General features: G+C 40.7%; 1 pseudogene; it reads right to left on the bottom strand.

Moving 5' to 3' along the window:
* The window catches only part of LOC107565559 (NACHT, LRR and PYD domains-containing protein 12-like), a 168,278-nt pseudogene that overhangs the window by 1,022 nt on the left and 140,301 nt on the right, over nt 1-26,955 (bottom strand).

The following is a 26,955-nucleotide window of genomic DNA, read 5'->3' on the forward strand; positions in this document are numbered from 1 at the left end:
ATTCAAGTTGATTAGTCAAACCGTTCTCGAATAATGCGCGAACGAATTTGACGTAAAACACACAAAAATGGATCTGAGGCTGTATCTCTGCAACGGTTTGGGGTATTGAGACCAAATTTGGTGTGTATTATAACAAGCATAACCTGAGACTATCTGCAGTGTTTCGGCACTGTGCCACCTAGTGGTCAGGAGATATCAAAAATGCATATTTTTGCTTATAACTTCTGAATGGTTTGGCCAAAAATCACAAAACTGGTCTCTTTAGAGTTGGTACAGAATGATACCCAATTTTCCCATGTCAGCCATTTTGGGTGTCGGCCATCTTGAATTTTGTCGTGAAATGCTATATTTTATGAATGCACTGACGTATTATTACGAAACTTGGTATGCTTCTTCGGCACCATGCCCTGGTGGTACTCAAAAAGATTGGTAAAGAAAAATTATAATGAAACTTATAAAAATGCTAATAAATTTTGTTTACATTAGCCTATTTTAATTAAACTTATTTAATAGATTAATAGGTTTTGATAGATTCCTTGGATCATGCCGAGAACATCAATACCAATTATGCTTTGACATATTTACACAAAACTTTGTATGTGCCATTGTCACCTCACACTGACCATGCCACATCAATTTCGTAACAGCGCCACCTAATGGTCAAGAGTAAGAAACTATTCATTAACCATTAATTATGACATTTCCAAAACTGCTAATAACTTTTGATTGCATTAGCCTATTATAATGAAACTGGTCTCAAAATATTCCTCGAGTCATGTCGACAACACACATAATTATGACAATTATGCCATAGTAAGATGAACTTCCTGTCCGCCATTTTGATTTATATTGAAAACCTACTTTTTCAAACTCCTCCTAGACCGTTTGTCCGATTTTCACCAAATTTGACTCAGATCATCTTCATACAATGCTGACAAAAATGTATAGATTTCATGTTGATAGACAAAACCGTTTTTGTATAGCGCCATTACAAAATTGAAGAAGTATGCCAAAATGACTCTGAGACCGATTCTCTGCAAAGCTTTAACATATTGACACCAAACCTTGTGTGTGCCATTGTCACCATACACAGAACATGCCACATCAATTTGATAACAGCGCCAACTATTGGTCAAAAGTGATAAGCCAATAAATCAAATTACTAGTGGTTGTATTTATGATTTTTCAGCGATTTTGACTAAAATCATCTTAAAATGGTTTTAATTACTCATTGCTGCAGTTGGTCTGATGCTTGCTTCTTTAGTGCTTGGCCCCGTAATTGCTGCTTGCAGCTATATTTAACTTAAATTCCATTTTAAAATATTTAAATAATAATATACTCACAACAGTATACTGTCTCCAGTTTATAATGTGGATTTTCTTTCAGTAACTTCACTCCTGATTTTCCTAGTTTATTCCTAGTCAGATTCAGGTGTCTCAGGAGTGAGGAATTTGATCTCAGAGCTGAAGCCAGAGCAGCACAACCTTCATCTGTGATGCCACAATCCCTCAACCTGTAGAGAACAATGACACAATGTGAATTGTAGTTGAAGTGTCTGTAGTTTGTTATTGACTCTGGTCTCAGAGCAGGAGAGGAGATATAATGACAAGCATTGCCACAAACTGCTGTTGACAGAATGAGATTTATGCATGTTGATGCTCAATGGTGCTGTTTGAAACTGCCATGTGCTTCAGGACTGAACAGACACACAGAACTGAATGTGAGATATTCTTTCATAGTGATATAAGGACTGATCTGTCTGGAGAAACAGTCACTTGCTCCTCTAATAAACACCTACAGGAGGACATTTGCTTCACAGGAGCCACATGTTCCCCATTATATCTCAGTTATTAACTCTTGTGATCAAACACATCATTGTGTCATGTTTGGCAGCTTATAAACTGAACAGAAATCTTTAAATCACACATTAGTATTTGAACATTCAGGTTAAATCTTTATGACATCTGTGAGAACACAATGAACAAGTATTAATCAAACTAGCAGAACCAACTGAAGCTCCAGTAAATGTTTGTTGGGTCAAAAACAGTAGCAGCAGCTCATGTGATGTGATGAAGATGAATGAAATGTCATCAGAGTAATTTGTCCTGAGATTTAGTGTTTACTGAACATTTATTTTACAAGCTTTATTCTTAGAATGTACAGGTGCATCGCAATAAATTAGAATGTCATGGAAAAGTTCATTTATTTCAGTAATTCAACTCAAATTGTGAAACTTGTGTATTAAATAAATTCAATGCACACAGACTGAAGTAGTTTAAGTCTTTGGTTCTTTTAATTGTGATGATTTTGGCTCACATTTAACAACTCAACAAATTAGAATACTTCATAAGACCAATAAAAAAAACATTTTTAGTGAATTGTTGGCCTTCTGGAAAGTATGTTCATTTACTGTACATGTACTCAATACTTGGTAGGGGCTCCTTTTGCTTTAATTACTGCCTCAATTCGGAAATTGCTTGGACAAAGACATGAGACTATCAGAGAGATAATCTTACTGCAGTTCCTCCAGTTTACAGTGAGGATCCTTCAGTCCAGCACAGAGAAGCTTCACTCCCAAATCTCCTATTTTATTCCAAGACAGATCCAGGTGTCTCCAGTGTGAGGGGTTTGATCTCAGAGCTGAAGTCAGAGCAGCACAACCTTCATCTGTGACGCCACAATTTTTCAACCTGTAGAGAACAATGACACAATCTTCACTCTCTCAGATCAGATAAGATCAGATCAGTTTAGCAGTGAATCCATTAGTAAAGAGAAAGTATAAATGAATATGTGATGGATCATTGGACTGAGATTTAAAATGTCAAAGTCTCATTAAAGAAAGATAAATATTTATTTTTTACACTGTCAGTATTTTAACCAAATTGTCTGTCTTATGTAGACATTCATACAAATATGTTTAAATTACACTATTAGTTACACAGCTGAGTTTTATAATGCTATTTTGATCTGTATGGAGCAGTGGTGTGTGTGTGTGTGTGTGTTTGTCCTCCATCACCCAAGGATGTCAAAACCTGAGATCACCTACACTGTGAGATATTGTTTATACTTGGAGTAAATTGTGGCAGATAGTACTTACACCTCAATGTATTCCAGATTGTACGCTCAAAAGACCACCGCAAAGACAATGATAGTATTGGAAGACTATAGAGCCAGGCTGTAATACTCGGAGCCAGTGGCGTGCACAGACCTCCGGAGGGGCAGGGGACAAGTGCCGTTACGAGGGCATTATCACCGTCCGGGAGGGGGGTGGGGAGGGGGCGAGTCGGGGGCCTTCAGAAAGCGCGGTCCCAGGGGTGGGGTCCCCCTCGGTAGAAAGGGCACTTTCATCGCCCGCGATTAAAGAACCCCCCCACCCCGCTGTGCACGCCACTGCTCGGATTATGTATTAAAGATCCTGTGTCAGATCAGCGTACAGCCGAGAAAGACGGTGAGATTGTATAGATGCTAAAGACCTGTGTGCTCGTGTGATTGAGATAGCGATAGTAGCTTCTTGACAGGACGCCGTCACCATACTTCAGGGAAGTACTGGATTGGATTGTAAGTATTCGGGGATTTCAGGGAATTAGCTCGAGATACTGTAGTTATTATATTAACAACTGGTAGTTGTTTGAATTGCCTGTGGTGAAGTCCACTGTACTGGGAATTTCCACAACAGTTTTTGCGAGCCAGCCAGGAGACCTGAGGATCTCCTCCCTTCATCTGTGGGGAAAGGAAGCCTTTGACTTCTTACTCTTCTATGATTCATATAAAGCCCTAGAGGAAAGGGACAGGTCCTTGTACGGTCTCTAAGAACTTGTAAGGTATTTTAGTATTATTATTATTATTATTTAAATAATATATATACATAAAAACTGAGATCTCATAAATATAAATGAAATTAATTTTTATTGAGAAAATAAACAGAGTAAGGAAATATCCCGTATCCTAAGAACATACTATGCCTTACGAAAGTATTCAGACCTCTTCATTTTTTTCACATTTTGTTATTTTGCTGCCTTACGTTAAAACGCTTTAAATTACTTTTTTTCCCACATCAATCTACACTTCGTACACCATAACCAAAACTAAAAAAACAGGGTTTTTACATCTTTGCAAATTAAAAAAAATAAAAAACTTAAATGATTCCATTGCATAAGTATTCATACCCTTATCTTGATGCACTTCCGGCTTCGCTACCGTTCGGACGTTTTTGCTTACTGCTCTGCGCTTTGCTCCCCTATTTCTGTACTTTTCTTTGATTTTTCTAATAATAATAATAATAATACATTTTATTTATAATGCGCTTTTCTCAACCCAAAGCGCTACAACAGTGTCACATATAAATACAACTTAGTCATAATAGACAATTTTAAAAAGGTGAGTTTTCAACAGTTTCTTAAAAGTAGGTCTATAAGCACACAGCAAGAGTGGCTTATAGACAACTCTGTGAATGTCCTTGAGTGGCCCAGACAGAGCCTGGGCTTGAACTCAATCAAACATTTCTGGAGAAACCTGAAAATGTGCGTCTGCCCCCATCCAACCTGACAGAGCTTAAGAGGTGAATAGGTGAGGACAAGAATGGCAGATAATTGTCAAATGCTGATATGCAAAGCTTGTTGCATCATACCAAAAATACTTGAGGATGTAAAGGTGCTTCAACTAAGTACTGAGCTAAGGGAATGAATACTTATACAATGTACTTATTTCAGTTTTTATATTTTTAATAACTTTATGAAGTTTTGACAATTCTGTGTAGATTGATGTGGGAAATTTTTTTAAAAAATAGTTTACCATAAGGCAGCAACTTAACAAAATGTGAAAAAAAATTAATACTTTCGCAAGGCACTGTATTAATTGAATATTGTAGTTTTACATATTGATGTTGTTATATAGATGTATAATTGAGTACGAACACGGCACTAAATATCTGAGGTTGGGTGACCAAGAAAAACAAAATTGGTAATATAGTCTTTTTGTTGAAACTATATTCTTAATCAAACAGAAATGCATTGAGCCACTATAAAGTAGTAATATCTCTGTAGCTACTGTTTTCTGCATATTGCAAAGAACTTTCTTGCTTTCACACTCACTAAAAAATGTTTATACTGTTTCTTGCAAAGAAGAACTTGCTTGCTTTCGCATTACTCTTAAAAAAGAGAGGATTGTGTGTACCTATCTTTCTTTATTCTGCATATTGCAAAGAATATATTTATAATATATTGTGACTATCTATATTTTTCCCTTTCTTCAAATAATTGCTGGGGAATTGCTGTGATAAACCAGATTCAGTCCCTGAATTGAGGGGACCCTTGAAAAAAAAAAGGAATTTGAGTTATGAACAAATTGATTAGATACAATGGTAGGCAAAATTGACAAAGGGGTATTTTGACTCATGCGGATCTCTTGAGTATTTCAATTCAGCCCTTAACGCTCTACAAATTACAAAGCAGAAAATGGAACTTTGAAATGTGGCTGCTTGCACTTCCAGACCTAGAAAAGGCGGTGGAGCGGTTTATCAGAGCAGTGGAAAACATAGATGCCACTTACAGACCCACAGCCCAAGACAGGGCAGCTATCTTCAGCGAGGCAACCTGCATCCTGGCTTTGAAATGGACTGAGGTATGTGGAGCTGGTGATGATGCTTTCAATCCAAGCATTATAAGAATGAATGCTGATGCAGGTGCAGAGGGTACTGACACTCCAGAATGGCAGACCACTTGGAACAGGATGATTGCCAGAATGAGGATGGCATACCCTACATGTCCTGACTGGGAAGCAATTACTAACACAAAACAGCTGAGAGGCTGAGACGGTGAGTGCTTACCATGCATATCTAAAAACAACTGTTGATGAAAGTGCTGGCCTTCCAGAAGGTACTGATAAAAAAGGAAGACTAAAACAACATTTTGAGAATGGACTCCTTCCTGATTTGCAAGCCGAAGTCGATGGAAAAGCAGAGGTTACAACCGTCAAGAACACTGCCAGAGTGTGCCGTCTCCAGAAGACCATCAAGGGGCATCATATCAGTGGAAAACTGCTGCCAATCAGTGTCACAATAGTCATAGTCATACTCACACACAAACTGCCTCCTCTTTCTGCTAACAGCCCTTGGTTTCCATCATCAAATGTGAGAGACCATGAATAGGATAAGGCGGGAGACACTCAACCAAAACAACTACTACAAATACCTGACAACCCAAGACAAAATCCAATAATGACTATTCAAGTTGAAGGACATTTATTACCCTTTTTGGTGGACACAGGTGCCACATTTCATTTGATCACTACAGAGACCACTCTAAAACTTCCAAATTTAGCTTATTCTGGCAAAACCCAAACAACACATAGGTTATCTGGCACAACATTGGTTGATAAGTTGACTATGCCGTTAAGGATAACAAACGTGCTGGAACAGGTGAACCATTCTTTCCTAGTTTCTGAAACATGCCCTGTAAATTTGTTAGCTAGAGATTTACTGTCTAAATAGGAATTGATCATTTTAATTTCAAATGAAGGTATGGAAGTGTTCAATTCTGGAGGTGTTTTTATGCAAATTACGCCAAACTGATGTTATAATTGGGCTTTATCTCCTTTTGATCCATACTCAGCTTATCAACAAATGTTGCCAGATTTAGAAAAAACACCTCATCTGTATTGTAACTCATGGTTTATAGGCCAGGATAGGAACAATGCATATGAGGAGGAATGGTTTTATGGACCACCAGGGGAAAATTGAAAATAGATTTTCTATTGGTATCCCAGCAATTCTAAGCATTCTCTGTTAAACTAACATCTGCTCAGTCTGCTCTCTTACATCAGTCACCAGTTCAGCCCTCAGTGGGAGAAAGAAAGATGGTTTGTGGGCCAATGCTAGGCTTTGGCTCACAACCCAGTTAAAAACTGGGAACTGGACTTGGGATAGTAGTAGGAAACACTACATCTACCAAGAGGGGTAAAAGTATATCCTGCAAGTCAGGCAATCGAGGTTCACATGCTGTATAGTGAGGAGAGAACAAAACTCAAATTTGATTCCAAAAGTGGCTCAGATGTATTGGTAGGCATTACAGACACTCTTTGGTCAAATGATACATTTGATTTTGGCCAAATTAAAAATGCAGCGCCTCTGAGGGTAACACCACAGACTCAATACAGGCCATTCAGGCCATAGTATCACCTTAGCAAAGAGGCTGTAGAAGAAATCTCAAAAGTAGAAAAAGGGGCAATCATACCCTGCCAAAATTCACCTGTGATCTCTTCTACTGGTGCTGAAGGCAACAGGGGAATGGAGATTTGTACAGGATTTGAGATTAGTAAATGGAGCCATATAGCCGCAATCTCCAACTGACCTATCGGTAAGCCCCTCCCCTCGAACGCAGATGTACACAGTTGAGTATCAGCTGCATTGGGGCCGGAACTTAGACATCTTTATGTTTCAGCGCCAAAGAGAAACACTGGAAGATCCAAAGCTTTCATCGGTTTGATGGTGTTTATGCTACAAAAATGGAAAATCGATGTGCCTGGGGTACTTGTAACACTGATTCCATGTATCCTGAGAGGATGGGCAATGGAATTTATTTTATTAAATTTCCTAAACCCAAACAAAACAGAGCAAAATGTCCCTAAGCATTCAACCCCAATCCCAAAACATTCATTTTCTTGTTGTCATATACTCTCATTAAGATACAATTTTCATCTCCGCAAGCAGAATGTTAATGTCATCTTGTGCTGCAAGGTTTCTCTGGCTAAAACTAGCTAATGTTAAAGTTAGTGAGTCCATGCTTACGTACAAACCTAAATAGCTAACTGTACTCACCTCATGTACAGTGTACATAAACGAAGGCCTACATTTCAGTGCCTCTCCATATTTCAAACTTAAAAGTGACGAGTGTGACGAGTGACGTGACATGTGGCCAAGTATGGTGACCCATACTAGGAATTAGTGCTCTGCATTTAACCCATCCTTAGTGCACACACACAGCAGTGAACACACACACACCGTGAACACACACCCGGAGCAGTGAAAAAGATGATGTACTGAACTCTGTATACCCTTATACCCTCTATTTAAAAATCTTTTTTCTAGACTTTTAGCTTTATTCTCAAAATCTTGTTCATTATCACAAATCCTAAAAAGATGATGTACTGAACTCTGTATACCCTTATACCCTCTATTTAAAAATCTTTTTCTAGACTTTTAGCTTTATTCTCAAAATCTTGTTCATTATCACAAATCCTACGTACTCTTTGAAACTGTCCCAAAGGTATATTATCTATCAGCTTGGGAGGGTGAAACCTTTTAGCATGGAGGATGGTATTTCTGTCTGTGGGCTTTCTAAAAATTGATGAATGTAAAAATCCATCCTTATCTTTTGTAAGTTCCAAGTCCAAAAAGTTTATATTTTCCTTGTTATAGTCTAAAGATAATTTCACACTGGGATTGGTATTATTAAGATATTTATGAAATTAAATTAAATCTTCCTCTGAACCCGAAAAAAATATAGAATGACATCAATGTAACGTCCCCACCAAATAATGTCATGTAAGTAAGGATTTGATCCAGAGTTCAGTACATCATCTTTTCACATTTTCCTGAAAACAATATGCTATAACATGTCCCCATAGCACATCCTTTTACTTGTTTAAAATCTTATCCTAAAAGACAAATATATTGTTGTTAAGAGTCCATTTTGTGGTGGTAACTTTTCATAAAATATATTTTCATAAAAAGGCCAACAATCCATTCTCATGGTCAATGTTTGTATATAAAGACTCAACATCCTTAGAATACAAGCTATTGATCATATAAATATTACTATTAGGAAAGGCAATAGAGAACTTAAACGTAATCAAAGAGAGACATTTTGGATTTACAAATTAAAGGCCACTATGTATCCAGGATTAAATGAGGACTTGGATTTTACAAATTTTTTATAATTATTCTTTCTTTCTCTTTCTTGGAAGTAGTATTCTTGAGTATGAAAATATGCTGTATTTTTTGAGTGTGAAAATTGCTGTCTTTGTGAATGTGTAAAGCTATAGAGCTGTTGGTCACATGACTATGATCAAATGACTTAATGAATGACATTACCTTCACCTGTGCTAAGCTTATTGTTTGCTCTCCCTGAAGAAGGCTAGTGCCGAAACTCGTTGGAGAGTTTTTAGATTTCTTGGATGTAGCCATTTGATAATAAAGGCTTTTTAATTCACAAGAGTGCCATGGTCATTCTGAAGTATTCTTTGATGGACTGTTATATACCCTAGACCAGAGAGCACCTTGACCTTACAGCAGCAGAACCCCGAGACGCACTCTCTACTATTGGATTTTCCCACAAATGTTAATTGAAATTCAAAATATGGCTACTGATCAGGAGAGAAAACGTTGGTCAGAGGGGGGTACAAAAGGTAAAGAAGGAGTATGGAAAGATGCAAAGACAAAACAGCCTTTCCTGCCAAAACAATTGTATCCAAATTTTGTTAAATGGTCTCATGGGGCAGACCATGCTTCAAAATTGGCAATGAATGATCTAATTGGAATTTCCTGGTAGGGCCCAGGATTTACATTTGTGGCATAGGAATCCTTCAAAGTTGTGAAACCATCTATAATGCAACTTGTCAATCTGAATTGGGCATGGGACATTACTTATCAGGAGGAACAATTCCTTTACTTGATTATTATTGGCTATGCGAAAATGTGCCAAATTTACCAAGATCCTGGTATGGGAGATGTGCTTTGGTTAAACTAAGAGTGACAATTAGAACAGGATATGTAGGAGAACCAATACCACAATCTAATCCTAAAATTTAACCAAAATCAAAACTTATCAGAAAACGAGACCTAAAGAGACCTGGGAATAGTAATTGGCGGAAGCATGATATTTCTGACATCACCATGGTACACAGAGTAATTGGCCGAACTGCCCAATTTTGGAAAGCCTTTTTGATTCACAATGCAGTCACAGATTCAATTAACCGGATAAATCATATCCATTATGAGTTAAATCGTTTTGCTAATTACACCAATATTGTTACGGAAGAGGCTTGACACAACAGGTTAGTGTATATATATAAGTGTTTATTGTTGGTCACAGTGAGTACTGGTGTAGTCCGGAGGAAGTGAGGGTGAGGGAAAGGTCCGTGAGAGAGTGCAGAGGATATGATCCGAGTCTTTGGCTTGAGTGAAGCTGGAAGGTATCCGGGGAAAGCACACACCTCAGTGATCCAGGAACTAGGAAATGTAGGAGACACTTGGAGACGGGGAGACACTAGGAGGAAACACGGAAGGTAAGTAATACACGAAGTATCCAAAGGTAATCAGTAGCAAAGTCAGTGAGTCCTCTTGTTACGGGGCTGACGAGACGTGAGACTTGCGGATCCATGTGCAAGCTTTATTTGATAAAGACAGAGACGTGGTCATACAGCAGGCCTGGGTCAGATGAGGGCAAACAGGTATATGGAGGGCAAAACACAAGAATAGTCCTAGGGGTAGCGCAGGTCGACGATCGGCAGACTGAGTCAAAAGGGGCAAGACGAAAGGGGAGAATCCAGGGAACCAGGCGAAGATTCGTTGTGATTGGGTGGTGGCAGAGCCTGGCCGATCTGTTACAAATATAGCTTTAACATTGTTAACAAAGGGAATGGGAAACATTCGACAAATGACTCTGGAAAACAGGCTGACACTAGATAGCATGTTAGTGGCAAAGAGGGGTGTATGTGTAAAAATTGAGAAGGAATTTTATACTTTCATTCCAGCATATGATAATGATGGGGGAAATATTTCCCGGGTTCTTTCAGACATGAAAATGGTACGTGACACACTGTGGAATGATGAACAGGAAAAATACAAGAGTCCAAACTTAGATTGGATTTCACATTTTTTTCATGATACTTTAGGTAATTTTCTGGGACGAATAATCAAGTTTTTTATGCCTATTTTACTTATTTTGTTTATTATAGGGTTTATGATTCTATGTACTGCTAAATGTATTTGTGCAGGAATAAAGAAGTTAATTCAAGAGGTAGGATGGCGAGAAGGACAATATGTACAAATTAATACGTTTTTGATTCTTGGAGAGCAGAGAGATCTGAAGATGATGTCAGAGGAATTTAGAAAGAAACTGTATGTAGGGGAAGATAAATGTCAAAAGAATGTAATTTATGTTAAGAGATAACACAACCAGATTTGAGAATGTGATCGTGTAAGGGGGAATATGATGGAAATGTTTTATGAAACAGCCTCAGAAGGAGTGAAAAGGGTATGTTCAACATAGAATGTTCAGAAAAGTGCAGACTAATGATGCTCAGATCAAAGACCATGTACCTAATGATTAAAGAATCTATACTTACCCAAAAACTGTTTAAACAGTAGAATTTGAGGAATTCAGGGGATTAGCTTGAGATACTGTAGTTATTAGGTATATATATATATATATATATATATATATACTGGTAGTTGTTTGAATTGTCTGTGGTGAAGTCAGATTAGTAAATACTTCATGATAGAAACAATAGTCGAAAATTTCTACCAGTTAATCGTGTCTAACGGTTATCACACCCCTATTTGAGAGACGCGCATTCTGTGCCCGCTTCGGCTGTGTGTCAGTCAGTGCGAGCACCACATTGTTCGGTGGGTTAAAAAGAGGAGCAGCAGCTCATGTGATGTGATGAAGATGAATGAAATGAACTTCATCTTCAGTCATCAGAGTCATTTGTGCTGAGATTTAGTGTTTACTGAACATTTATTTTACAAGCTTTAGTCTCAGAATTTACATTACAGGACAAAGACATGAGACTATTAGAGAGATGATCTTACCACAGTTTCTCCAGTTTACAGTGAGGATTCTCCAGTCCAGCAGAGAGCAGCGTGACTCCAGAATCTCCTAGTTTATTTCCAGGCAGATCCAGTTCTCTCAGGTGTGAGGGGTTTGATCTCAGAGCTGAAGCCAGAGCAGCACAACCCTCATCTGTGACACCACAATCTCTCAACCTGTAGAGAACAATGACACACTCTTCACTCTCTCAGATCAGATCGGGTCAGTTTAGCAGTGAATATATTATTAAAGATGAAGTACAAACTTAAACCACAAATCAACATGTTTGATGGATCATTTGACTGAGATCTAAAATGTCACAGGGCACAAAACATGATCATAAAATATCTAATGACTCATTCGAGAAAGATAAATATTTCTAGCAACACTTTAGTATAAGGACCAATTCTCACCATTAACTAGTTGCTTTTTAGCATGTCTATTATTAACATACTGGCTGTGTATTAGTACCTATAAAGCACATAATCTCCATGAACATATTCCAAATCCCTAATCCGACCCAACACCTAAACTTAAGAACTACCATACTAACTAATAATAAGCAGCAAATTAGGAGTTTACTGAGGCAAAAGTCGTAGTTAATGGTTTGTTAATAGTTAGAATTGGACCTTAAAATAGTGTGACCATATTGCTTTATTGCACTGTATTTTTATGCAGAATGTCTTATGTAGACAATTATGCAAATCTGTTTTATTAGTCACACTATTCAGTACATAACTGAGTTATTTAGATCTGTACTAAAATGTACAGTACTTGTCAAAAGTTTGGAAACATTATTTGTACTTGTTTTTAATGAAGTCTACATTTATAATTAAATCAGTAAAACGATAACATTGTGAAATATTATTACAATTTAAAACAGCTGTTTTCTATGTGAATATCTGTTAAAATGTAATTTATTTCTGTGATACGCAGCTGAATTTTCTTCAGTGTCACATGATCCTTCAGAAATCATTCTAATGTGCTGATTTGCTGCTTAATTATCATTAAAAATGGTTAGGGTTAGAAACAGAAAGTTCAAAAGAATATCTTTTATTTAATAGAATATTTTGTTACAATTATTTAACTGTCTCTTTTAATCAATTTAATGCATATTTGCATTAATAAAAGCATCGATTTCTATTAAACACACCCCAGACATTTTTTATTATAGTAGGTCATGGTTTCTGCATAAATAATGGGCAGCTCAACTTTTTCAACATTGATAATAATCAGAAATGTTTCTCGAGCAGCAAATCAGCATATTATACTGATTTCTGAAGATCATGTGACACTGAAGACTGGTGTAATGATGCTGAAAATTCAGCTGCGCATCACAGAAATAAATTATAGTTTAACAGATATTCACATAGAAAACTGTTATTTGAAATTTTTTTTTTTTTACTGTATTTTAAAACGGCCTTAGTCACCTTAAGAGACTTAATTAAAAACATAAATATTGTAACGTTTCCAAACTTTTGACAAGGACTGTATGGAGTTGTGTGTGTGTGTGTGTGTGTGTGTGTGTGGGGGGGGGGGGGGGGGGGGGGGGGGTACAGGTTTCATCACCAAGGATAGTAAAAACCAGTGTATTCCAGTACATTACAAAACATTACATAACATATTATTTGTATATGATTATATTGATTATAAACAGATGCTGCCTTATAGTGTCCTTGTGTCTATTCCTAAAGCCACTTCTACACCTGCTCCTAATCATATGAGAACAATATGAGCTGCATGGGGTTGATTCACCAGCCCATCTGATCAACGTGAGGACACCACATACAATTTCAATTATAGGCCTGTTAAATACCTGTTAGACACCTTATTTCCATGTTTTCAATATGATCTTAATTTTTCCTTAATATAAACACCTCTCTGAGCTAAAATACAATGGAAAAAACAGATTTGTACTCGGGTTGGTCACCTCAAAAGACCGCTGTCCTTACTCTCCCGCTAATCTGACTGGTTTCTAAGCCTTTGCTAACAAGATGGGCTATTAGCACTTAGTGTAAACAGACAATCCATTTAAAGGTTTTGCTAATGCAAAAACAGCTTTAACATGAACATAGAAGTCCAAGAACAAAGTCACACAATCTGTATCTCTGTATCTTGATTGACAGTTGTCTCATCCAATCAGTAGTAAGTATTCCATTCACAAACAATACCTGATTACTTTGTCATTGACATTTTTTTTGGGGGGGGGGGGGGATTTGTTTTTCACTTCACAAATACTTTACAATGTGACAAATATAATCTTACCACATTTTCTCCAGTTTACAGTGAGGATTTTGTAGTACATCAGAGAGCAGATTCATTGAATTTCCTAGTTTATTCCATGACAACCTTAATCTGTGATGCCACAATCACCTGTAGAGAACAATGACACACTCTTCACTATCTCAGATCAGATCAGTTTATATGAAGGTAAAAGAGTAGCATGACTCGAGAGCTAGCTGATTTGTATTTGAGAACTTGTCATAATAACATTCATATTTGTAAGTTGAAATTAACACTCATAGCTCTGATGTGAAAAGCTTCAAATCTTAGCGCTTTGACTTTTGCTGCTCCTTTTACGATATTCCTGTTGTAAAACACTTGTGCGCTTGTAAATGCAGATGCGTGAGAGCAGAACTGGGGGCGGGGGGCTGCGGTGCCAGGATGAAGCCATTTTATTGGTCGATGCCTGACCAGTAAAATTGGATGGTTTCTTTGTGTGGTCACATCACATAGTTTGTGTGGTCACATCACATAGTCACCTAGTTTGCCATTTTGGTAGGAAAGCTGGCTTTGGGAAAGCAACGGCACGGCAGAAGACTGTGGAAGCTACCAGCTCACCTAACAACACAGAAAACACGGGAAGCCGTGGAGGACAACAGACTCTCCTCACTCAGCGGACGATTCACTGTCCTTCCAGCTCCCGCAGCAGACGACACACTCTGCTGTAATGTAATAGTCAGTTTCATACAGTAATGTCCCTTCTGTATATGACAGAGTGGATAATAAGGATGATGTATGGGGTGGGGCATATGTATTTATTTTGCCCTTATAAATAGTGCAAAGGTTGGCAGGTTTTGACCCTTTCCGTCTCCTTCTGGTGTTGTGACCCTGAAGCGCCATAGCGAGGTATGAGAGTTTTCATTCTACTCTTGGATAACAGCAGAGGTATGTGTGTGTGTTAGATAGTTAGGTTCCCCTTCAGGAACTCAAGCTGCGTCGAGATTCGCTTTGGGAACGCCCTCGCGTGACCGCGTTCTGAAGCACGTGTTAAATCCGTCCAATGGAGCAGCGAGACGTCACGAGCAGGGTGACATAAGCACCAGAAAGCATAAAAGCGCATCTGGCCGGGCGCCACCCAGCTTCTGCTCTACAGTAGCGCTTTGTGTATGTGTCTGTCTATTTACTGGTGTCTGTCCGCACAAGCACTCATATACATAAAAAAATTAGAAAGTCTATGGCGAGCGAACGGCATTACAAACGCTGTGTTTCTCCCTGCCCACGATATCTGGCGGCAGGGGATACACACGATTTGTGTGTCGTTTGTTTAGGAGCGAAGCATGCACGGTCAGCTTTCGAGCAGCTGATTGTCATCACTGCGAGCTCTCGCTGCGCATGCTCCGCTCTCACCTGGCTGCGTTTGATGAGAGCGGCCAGGCTCGCGGTCCCGCTGTTGCCGAGGCACTGCGCAGACTGTTGTCGTGGGGATCGCGGATGGATTTAGCGGAGGTAACCGAGACGGGCTCGTCCTTTTCTCGGTCCTCACCCGCTACATCCGCAGCTCTCTCTCAGTGTTCGGAAGCCCGCTCTGCGGTTTCTCCACCCCCCTCCAGAGAGAGAGAGCCAGACGCTTCATCTATCTTCCTCCGAGGCGGCGGACGTGATGAGTGTCGAGACAGAATGAGGTGTGATTCGTGCAGTCACCAAAATAACATATCGTTTGGCCAGCCGAGAAACAGGATGCTCGTCCTAAAAGTAATTAGACGAGCTTGTCTGAATCCAGATCACAGCCGTCACGATGGGGGCCTTCAGTTTTTCCCCGCTCTCCATGCTGAGGTGTCAAGATCGTGGGAGAAACCGTACTCATCCCGTATTTACAGCCCCACAGTCTCGAATTATTCAAAAGAACATCGTGGGGCTGAATGATAAGGGATATGGGGCGATGCCAGTGGAGATCGGGGGTCGGGACGACGCTCTCAGTCGGGGTCTTCTAGACCGAAAACGGACCTGCGGACCGTTATTTTGTCTAAGAGGACCTCGGCTAAATGGTCATACCATTGTCATGTCCCTGAGGGCAGCCCCACCTGGGGAGGAAAGGATAACACCTCAGTATACGGTGCCCAATCCTGCTCAGTGCCCTCACGGAGGTTCATTGATACCCCTGCCACCCTCGGTGCTTCAGGGCTCAGTGAGCTCCGACGAGCGAAGATCCCAGCTGCCACCAGGCAACGGTATGGCACGGGAGAGCTCGCCCCCTCAAGTGAAGTGGCTACAGCAGTCAGGTCGGTTGTTCCCTGCCGGTCATCCGCTTCAGAGCACCGAACTGGCTCCTCTAGTAAAACCAGAGGCCAGCCTCGAGAGGCTGGTTCCCTTAGTAGATTTTCTGGGCCCGGCCGGATGCGCTTTTATGCTTTCTGGTGCTTACGTCACCCTGCTCGTGACGTCTCGCTGCTCCATTGGACGGATTTGACACGTGCTTCAGAACGCGGTCACGCAAGGGTGTTCCCAAAGCGAATCTCGACGCAGTGTCTCGTTCCCTCGGGGAACCATGGTTACATACGTAACCTAGAGATGTTTGTTTATAGTGATAATACTTATATATAATTATTGGGTGATTTAAAAGGATTGTGTATTTTGAATGTTTATGACGCGGTGTTGGATTTGCATCGTGACAAGTGTTTTATTTGTGTTGATTTTTAAATATATACTGTATATATATATATATATACATATGTTAATTAAGTTTGTTAAATTGTTAAAGTTGCTTTGTACTTATGTTTTTATTTTTTTCTTCCTTTGTGGAGTTCTATGCATATGGACCTCTGATGTCTAGGCCATGCTGTTTTGCTTATGATTTATTTTTGTTATACAAGTTTTTAGTTTATGGTCATACACTGGTTTTTGGTTTGAAGTGATTTCTTATTGGTTAATTTTGTAATTGATTTTACTATTTGAGTTTAGTTTGTACCGCTGAGGTCTATAACCTGTTACATGTGTTGTGAAAATGGAGATTTTTTTAACCCATTCTTCAGTCTTAGGAGCCACCCTGCGTGGGAGCACTTTCCTCTGGGGTCATCTGGGTCTTTCCTTCACTGCATGTGGCATGAGATTTCCTGCACTGCATGGGTATCGATTTGAGAGGGTACATTTATTTGTATTATTCACTACACCTTTTTAAAGTTGTTGGTTTGAGAGTTGGTCATCAGTGCACGTGTGGTTTGTACTCTTGAGGCTGTGGGTCCCTGGCCCAGTGATTCTTTCCCTTCCTACCGCAGGTTTGGAATGGTGGGTGATGATTTTAATATTCAATTTAAAGTCTAGACATCTTACACTTGTGATTCTCTCTTTTTAGAATTTTATAAATTAAAGTTGATTGTTTACTCAGAGGTTTCAATACCGATTGTTAATAAAAAATGTTGAACTTGAAGGTCACGTCTCTGTTCTTCACTGGCTTTTGAACTTGTGTGGTGTGTGGCAAATTATTTCTGTGGGTAGAAATCCCCAGTGGCGTAGTCGAAATTAAATGTGATCTTTGGATATTTACATTTACATTTGCATTTAGACATTTAGCAGAAGCTTTAATCCAAAGCGACTTACAAATGAGGACAGTGAAAGCAATCAAAATCAGCAAAAGAGCAATGATATGCAAGTGCTATGACAAGTCTCAGTTAGTTTAATGCAGTACACATAGCAAGTTTTTTTTTTCAAGTCATATAATAAAAAGAAAACAGATAGAATAGAAAAAGCTAGTGTTAGAGATGGAAGAGATGTGTTTTTAGCCGATTCTTGTAGATGGCTAAGGACTCAGCTGCTCGGACTGAGTTGGGCAGGTCATTCCACCAGGAGGGAACAGTTAATGAAAAAGTCTGTGAAAGTGATTTTGTGGCTGTTTGGGATGGCACAATAAAGCGACGTTCACTTGCAGAATGCAAGCTTCTAGAGGGCACATAAGTCTGAAGTAATGAATTTAGGTAAAGGGGTGCAGAGCCAGTGGTGGTTTTGTAGGCAAACATTAATGCCTTGAATTTTATGCATGCAGCCATTGGTAGCCAGTGCAAATTGATAAACAGAGGTCTGACATGCAGTCTTTTTTTTGTTCTGGATTAATTGTAAAGGTTTGATAGAACTGACTGGAAGACCTGCCAAGAGAGCATTGCAATAGTCCAGCCTGGACAGAACAAGAGCTTGAACAAGGAGTTGTGAAGCATGTTCTGAAAGAAAGGGCCTGATCTTCTTGATGTTGAATAAAGCAGGACCGGGCAGTTTTAGCAATGTGGTTTGAGAAAGTCAGTTGATCATCAATCATATCTCTTAAGGTTTCTGGCTGTTTTTGAAGGAGTTATGGTTGATGAGCCTAACTGGATGGTGAAATTGTGATGAAACAATGAGTTTGATGGAACCACAAGCAGTTTTGTCTTGGCAAGGTTGAGTTGAAGGTGATGGTCCTTCCTTTAGCAAGAAATGTCTGTTAGACAAGCTGAGATGCGAGCAGCTATCATCGGATCATCAGGATGGAATGAGAGGTAGAGTTGAGTGTCATCAGCATAGCAGTGATATGAAAAGCCATGTTTCTGAATGACAGAACCTAGTGATGTCATGTAGACAGAGAAGAGAAGTTGTCCAAGAACTGAGCCCTGAGGCACCCCAGTAGTTAGATGTTGTGACTTGGACACCTCACCTCTCCAAGATATCTTGAAGGACCTATCTGAGAGATAAGACTCAAACTACTGGAGTGCGATTCCTGAGATGCCCTTTGCCGATAGAGTTGACAGGAGGATCTGGTGGTTAACCGTGTCAAAAGCAGTGGACAGATCCAGCAAGATAAGTATAGACTTGCCAGTCGTAGGGCTTCAACAACTGAGAGCAAGGCAGTCTCAGTTGAATGTCCACTTCTGAAACCAGACTGGTTGCTGTCAAGGAGGTTGTTCTGTGTGAGAAAGGCAGAGACTCGGTTGAACACAGCTGGTTTAAGTGTTTTTGCAATAATAGGAAGAAGGGAAACCAGTCTGTAGTTCTCTAAAAGAGATGGGTTAAGGGTGGGTTTCTTAAGAAGTGGGGTTATACGAGCCAGTCTAAATGCTGAGGGAAAAACACCAGTGTGAAGGGATGTAATAATGATGTGAGTGAGTGCAGGTACAACTGCAGGAAAAATGGCTTGAAGGAGATAAGATGGAATAGGATCAAGTGGACAAGTAGTAGGATGATTAGAAAGGATGAGTTTGGAGAGTTCTGCCTCAGAGAGTGAAGAGAAGGATGTGAATGTGTTTGCTGGTAAGATGTGCTTAACAGATTGTGGTGTGGAAAATTGTGAACTGATGGTTTTAATTTTATTAATGAAGTACGTGGCAATGTCTGGCAAAGGATATCACTCGTTTACATATATATGTAATTCCTTTTCATAAACAAATGATCTGTATGAACACTTCCTGGTTCTTATAGCAAAACATAAATAAAAAATAAATGTAAAACTGATTTAGTAAGTTCTTCAGTGAACCAATGTGTATTTATTTACTATACCCTATAGATGAGACATTATAATATTACACTGTGAAATATTAAATTATTAAATGGGGCAGCTCTGCTTGATGTTTTCACTCAAAACTTCTCAGCCAATCAAATTCAAGGACCAGAAAGAACCGCTGAATATATATTGATTATTGTCTGTGTACACATTGAAAGTTTCAACTTTTCACATCAGAACTGTGTGTAAATGTCAACTTTCAACAAATACGAATATTACTATGACAAGTTCTCAAATTCAAATCAGATCCAAAATGTCACAGAGCACCAAACAGGATCATAAAGCATCTAAAGTTTAATTTTAAGCAGGTTGAATAATATTACCTCATTGCACCAATTGTCTGCATTTTTTTATTTAAAAAATGTTTGTCTCATACACAATCTGTTTTAAATAAATGACACTATTCGCTACCTGAGTTTTACTGTGTTCTTTAGATCTGTACGCATATGTATGCAGCAGTGATTTGTGTGATTTTACACAATTAAAGCAATATTTTAAAGAGTCACTGACTGTGTTGAGCTCGAGTCTGTTTAAAGTCAAGAGACTGAAATGTTGATTGTGTGTGAAAGTGTGTATTTCAGTGCCACACTCAGTCCTGCAGTATCATGTTACTGAGAAGCAGCTCATGTGTTCAATCATTTACAGCTCAATCAGCTGAACTCACAGCAGTAGAAAGAGACTCAACACTTCAAACATACTTTACATTGTGTTTCATGTGTGAGAGTCAAATATGATCTTACCACAGTTTCTCCAGTTTACAGTGAGGATTCTCCAGTCCAGCAGAGAGCAGCGTGACTCCAGAATCTCCCAGTTTATTCAGAGACAGACTCAGTTCTCTCAGGTTTGAGGGGTTTGATCTCAGAGTTGAAGCCAGAGCAGCACAACCTTCATCTGTGACGCCACGATCACTCAACCTGTAGAGAACAATGACACACACTTCACTCTCTCAGATCAGATCAGTTTATCAGTGAATCCATAATTAAAATAAAGTACAAACTTAAAACACAAATCAACATGTTAGATGGATCACTAGACTGAGATCTAAAATATCACAGAACAAAAACAGGAACCTCATTTAAGAAAGATAAATATTACACATTGTCAATTAAATTCAATTTTTGCAAAGACATTTTTAATTATTGACAGACCTGAATAATTTATTCATATGCCACTTCTCTGACTCTGAATCTCACGCTGTCACTGATTTGATATAAAACCACTGACCACTAAACTCTAGACAACATCTGCAGCACTGAAGATTTATGATATCAACCAATCATTGATGTGGTTGAGTATGTGATGTATTAACAGTGAAGTAATTATTTTCAGTGATACTTACTGAACTGATCTGGATTCTTTAATCACAGGCAGCAGCTTCTGAAGAACTTTCATATTTTCATGTTTATTTTTTCCTTTAACAAATTTATCAAGACAAAACTCATTCAGGTACTCTTCTGATGTCAACAACACAAAAAACACAGCTGACCACTGAGATGAAGAGAGTTTGGCTTCCTTTATTCTTCCAGATTTCAGATACTGTTGTATTTCCTCCACTAGTGAACGATCACCCAGTTCATTCAGACAGTGGAACAGATTGATGGATTTCTCTGGAGAGTCAATGGTCCTGATATTCTTCTTGATGTACTCAACTGATTCCTCATTGCTGTCAGAGCTGCTTCTTTTCATTGTCATTATTTGACGTAGGAGAATCTGATGAGACTCCACTGACAAACCCAGAAGGAACCGCAGGAAAAGATCCAGATGTCCATTTTTACTCAGTAGAGCCTCATCCACAGCTCTCTGATGCAGCTCAGATAATGAAACATGTTGTGATGAATTGAGTTGAAACCAGTCCTGAAATTTAGACCATAAACTCTGTTTGGTGATTGGCTCAAACACATTTCTGTTGTGGTTTGTACAGGAGAGGTGCACATATAGAGCTGCTAGATGCTCCTGAATGCTCAGATGAACAAAGCAGAAGACTTTCCCCTGATACAAGCCAAACTCCTCTCTGAAGATCTGAGTGCACAATCCTGAGTACACTGATGCTTCTGTCACATCAATGCCACACTCTCTCAGGTCTTCCTCATGGAAGATCAGGTTGCCTTTCACAAGCTGCTGAAAAGCCACTTTATGCTCATTACTGATCTCTCCACTCTCACTCTCTGTGATGTAGAGCTCTGTGTAGATCTCATTCAGGAGTGTTGGGTTTCCCTGCGTCGCTGTTCCCTCATACAGACACGCAAACGTCTTCATCAGATTTGATCTAAACCTTTTGAGGACTTCATGCCTGTAAAAGTAAAATACTGCATTTTTAAATAAGCTAATGAGCACAGTGTCGTTTATGTTTTCTGTATCATAATCAAATAATATGTTACAGAAATATTAGACCTGAGATCAGTCTTTGTATCTTCACTCTTATAATCTAATGGCTGATTCACAGAAGCGTCACTCCTCATAGACACACAGCTGGACTCTGCTTCTGATCTCTTCTGATGGACTGAACTATAACAGAGAGAGAATAAAGGGAATCCTTTGAATTACCATATTTAACAAAGTATACTTATATATTATTTAAACAATCACTTTAAAAAGCACTTAAGGATCATTTACACCATTTTAACACAAACGATCTTAAATAGACCTGAGTGCTTTCACAAATGTGTCTCTCTCTGTAACACTATATATGTTAAAATATCAGATAAAGATATTTAAAGATAAAGATAACACTATTTTGATAATATAACCTGACATGTTGTAATAATATTTATATAGAAATGTACCTGAGATCACTCTTAAAATGTATTGGATTTTCCATAGACCAATCACTCCTCATAGACACACAGCTGGGCTCTGCTTCTGATCTCTTCTGCTGAAATGAACTATAACAAAACAGATTTAATCCTTTATGATGATTATTTTCTTCTAAATTCTTTGTATTGTTCATCAAAACATTTTTTTTACCTTTTTAAATAAAATCTTCCTTTTAGCTCTAAAACCTCCAGACACAAAAACACGATGGGGACTCCCATCTACCATCATTCACGGTGATTTAATACAGTGTTTATTCAAAGTACCTGCATCCTGGAGAAACATCTTCATCTGTGGATGTTTGTGTGTCATAAATGCTGAAACAGAATCTGATATCCAGCACTGACTCTGAATGGAAATGACAAACAAACACAATAATTCAGCTGAAGGGATCCGGAGAGAAACAGGATCATGACACGCAGCGTTCACTCAGATACACAATGTTAGAGGAAATCTGAATTCGGAAGTCCCCTGTAAAGCAGAGACCTGAGCTCTCAGCACTCACCTTATTCACATACAGATTCACAGCCCTTCTATGAAGCAGCTACACATAAAATCATGGCTTATCTTTTATAAAGGTTCCTATGAAACACTTTAATATTCCGTATAGAACAGACTCTGGCTGTTTAAATGGAGAAACATCAACTCTGAACTTTTACTTTCACTTTTTATTTGTGACCAAGCTGCTACCTCCCGCTCTCTTTCGTGAAGCCAACACAGAAGTGACTTAAACTGTAATTCGTCAACTGGCCGCTTGAGGCTGGCTGCAAAAGGGAGTCAGTCCCATAGACTCCCCATATTAAAATGCCCAACTTTACAGCAGAAAAAAACATGTTTACAGCCTGGTTCAAAAAATTATTTTGGTCTATATAGCTAATTTTGCCCTTCATGACAACTGTGAGGGGGGTGAATTTTTTTATAAGTCATCCATTTAAATTTTATTAAGCCTTAAAGTTCTGCATAATTTAGGGCGTGGCCACTTGAGTGACAGGTGGATTGCAGTTGCTGTCCCCACCGTCGAGCTAGGTGGGCGTGGTTTCAGCAACCAGCTCCCACCTCTTTGCCCATTTTCGATTATCTGGGAGTAATGCGCAGTGACACGATGCCAAGATGGCGACGGCCGGCTCTGCCAACTTTGAGTTTCAAAAACACTCTTCAGGAACCTACGGGTGACGTCACGGACACTACGTCCATGTTTTTATACAGTCTATGTTTGTGACACGGACAATGATGGCATTACTTTACACACGCGATCTCAAGCCTCATCTAGTGTTAAAAATACACAAATGAACATTTTTTAACAAAAAAATAAATAAAATGTATTTCTTTATATATATATACATATAGCATTAGCACAGAATCAGTCGTTCAAAAGAACCAGTTCGGTTCAGATGTGTCAGTCATAGTAGGCAATCTGTTCGGTTATCCGGCTCACATGCTGCTCTGCTCATGTTCATCTTCAGTTCCCCTTCAGGAACTCGAGCTGCATCGGAAAAGGAGGAGTGTGTCTGTGCTTGCGAGCTCACGGCTCGGTCCCGCTATTGCTGAGGCGGTGGCGATTCAGATCGCGGGGTTCGCACGTGGATCTAGCGGATGGGTTTGGAGACGGCTCACCCTTTCTCCGCCTGCACTCCCTAGATCCAGCGCTCTCTCTCGAGGCTCGGAAGCCCACGCTGCAGTTTCTTCCCCTTCTGAGTGAGAGCTCTGCTACTGCAGCTATTTTTCTCCAAGGAGATTGATATTATTTGTGTGACCAAGCGGCTCGTGCGCTGCCGAGGCAATGCGTGTATTACATCATTTTCAGTTTTTGATGTGAATCTTACCACACCAGACTGTGTTTACTCGTCTGGTTGTTTGATTGCATTTAATTCTGAGGAATAAAATGAAGTATTTATCTGACTATGAGAAGTTAGATATACAGGGGCTCATGGGATAAAAATTTCTCGAGTAAGAGCACGTGTTTACTTCTCTTCCTCTGAGGAGGTTGAGGTGGTCAACGGGCTGCTGGGCGGGAGCAGCCCCAATCAACCCTGTTCCAGCTTTAGAATTTAGAGTCAGAGTGGCGCTCCCGGGCCGAAGGCTACTAGCAGAAGGCGGATCTGTGGACCGTCATTCCCACTGGATAGTCTTCAGCTAAAATGTCCTGATGCCATGGCTCAGGACTTCGGAGGGCAGGTCCCTCTGGGGAAGAGTGGTGTACACCTCATTATACGGTGCCCGTCTCTCCTCAGTGCCCTCAGGAAATTGATCTGCCGACCCTGCCACCTGCTTCAGGGCGCAGCGGTCTCCAGTGAGCGCTTCTCTCAGTCACCGCCTGGAAACGTAGCGGTACTAAGAGGCTCGCCACCTCTTCTGTGGTTTCTAGAGCAGCTAGTTCGGCCGGTTTGCCGCTTCAGGGCACCGGCCTAGCCGCCCTGATTACACCAGAGATCTCATTATTCATTATCTCAGTCTCGAGAGACTGATTCCCTTAGTAGACCTTTTTGGCAGCATGTAAACTTCTGCCACATGTGTCTCAGTGGGTCCTGCACACTGCAGAAGAGGCTACCGAATCAGTTCGGTTCTTCTCCGCCTCGTTGCAACGGGGTCATTCCCACCCTGGTGGGCCCCGAGCAGGCTCTGGTAATGGAACAAGAAGTTAACACTCTCTTGAGGAAGGAGGCCATCGAGGTGGTCCCTTCTCTCGACAGACAGTTTGGGTTCTATAGCCGGTACTTTATCGTCCCAAAGAAGGATGGAAGTTTCTGAGGTTTGCTTTTGTGGGCAAAAGCTTACAGGGTTCTTCCGTCGGCCTTGCACTCTCACCCCGCACTTTCACGAGGTGTGTGGATGCTGCTCTGGCTCCTCTGTGACTCCAGGGCATCCACATACTCAACCACATCAATGATTGGTTGATATTAGCTCAATCTGAGCAGATGGCGGTTCGGCATCAAGATGTCGTTCACACTTACTTGTAAGAGCTGGGGTTTAGACTTAACGCCAAGAAAAGTATGCATTCTCCAGTAAAGAGAACCACTTATCTGGTTGTGGTGTGGGATTCGACCACGATGCAGGCACGTCTGTCTCCAGCTCGGTTTGAGTCGATCCTCACTGCAGTCGCAAGAGTGAGAGAAGGCCAGTTACTCACTGTCAGCAGTTCCAGAAATTGCTGGGTCTGATAGCAGCTGCGTCCAACGTCATACCTTTTGGCCTGCTGTACATGAGACCTCTACAGTGGTGGCTCAAGACCAAGGGGTTCTCCTTGAGGGGAAACCTGCTCCGCATGCTCAAGGTCACGCGGCGATGCCTACGTGCCTTAGACATTTGAAGTAAGCTTGGTTCTTGTCTCAGGGCCCAGTGCTGGGAGCTCCTTGCCGCCGCGTAATGCTAGCGACGGACGCGTCCCTCACCGGTTGAGGAGCGGTCATGAGTGGCCGCTGAGCCCGCGGTCTGTGGAGCGGCCGCCATCTCACGTGGCACTTCAACTGCCTGGAGATGCTGGTTGTGTTTCTAGCATTGAAACACTTTCTCCCAGACCTAAGAGGTCGCCATGTGTTGGTGCACCAACGACACAGCGGCGGTTTCTTAAATCAACCACCAGGGAGGTCTGCGTTCGCGCTCCCTTTACAGGCAGGTGCACCAGATCCTTGTGTGGTCCCAGGGCAAACTCCTCTCACTGAGAGTAGTTCACATTCCTGGGCATCTCAATATGGGAGCAGACATCCTGTCAAGGCAGGGGCCGAGGCCCGGGGAATGGAGAATTCACCCTGAGGTGGTGAAGCAGATATAGAGAGTTTTTGGCCAGGCTCAGGTGGACCTGTTTGCGACTCAAGAGACATCGCACTGTCCCCTCTGGTTCTCTCTGACTCATCCAGCGTCCCTTTTGTACTGGACACTATGGTACAGATGTGGCCGAGGCTTCGTCTGTATGCCTTTTTCCCCGATCTCTCTGCTCCTGGGAGTTCTGGAGAGAGTGTGCCGGGATGGGGTCCGTCTACAGTTGGTAGCCCCATTCTGGCCGGTCCTGATTTCTGACCTGATTTCTCTTCTCGACGGCTCTCCATGGGAGATTTCCGTCAGGAGGGATCTTCTCTCACAGGCAGAGGGTACTATCTTCACCCCCGCCCGGAGCTGTGGAAGCATGGGTGTGGCCCCTGGGGGGGGCACAACTCGCAGCTTCCTGTCTCTCAACCGGGGTTGTTGAGACCATTCTCCAATCCAGAGCTCCCTCTACGAGGAAACCGTATGCCCTGAAGCGGAATCTTTCACTTCTTGGTGCGGAGACCGCCAGCTCGACCCAGTTTACTGCCCAGTTGGTACAGTGCTGGAGTTCCTGCAGGCCCGTTTCTCTGCAGGGTTGACCCACTCATCCTTGAAAGTCTACACGTCGGTGGCCAGTCAGTGGGCAGACACCCCGTAGTTACATGTTTCCTCCATGGTGCACTGAGGCTGAGGCCTCTGGTCAGAGAAGCTTGTGCTAAGCGGTGGATCAGGATGCTTTTTCAGAGCCTTGAGTCCTCTGATCTCCCCTCTCCTTTAGGGGTCAAGACTCACTCCTTCTGAAGTTGGCCTTCGGGACGCTGCGGGATGTCCCCGCCTACTTTGTCAGGTGCCTT

The sequence above is a fragment of the Sinocyclocheilus grahami genome, unplaced genomic scaffold, assembly GCF_001515645.1.
Source record: "Sinocyclocheilus grahami isolate Dianchi unplaced genomic scaffold, SAMN03320097.WGS_v1.1 scaffold1008.1, whole genome shotgun sequence".
Lineage (NCBI taxonomy): Eukaryota > Metazoa > Chordata > Actinopteri > Cypriniformes > Cyprinidae > Sinocyclocheilus > Sinocyclocheilus grahami.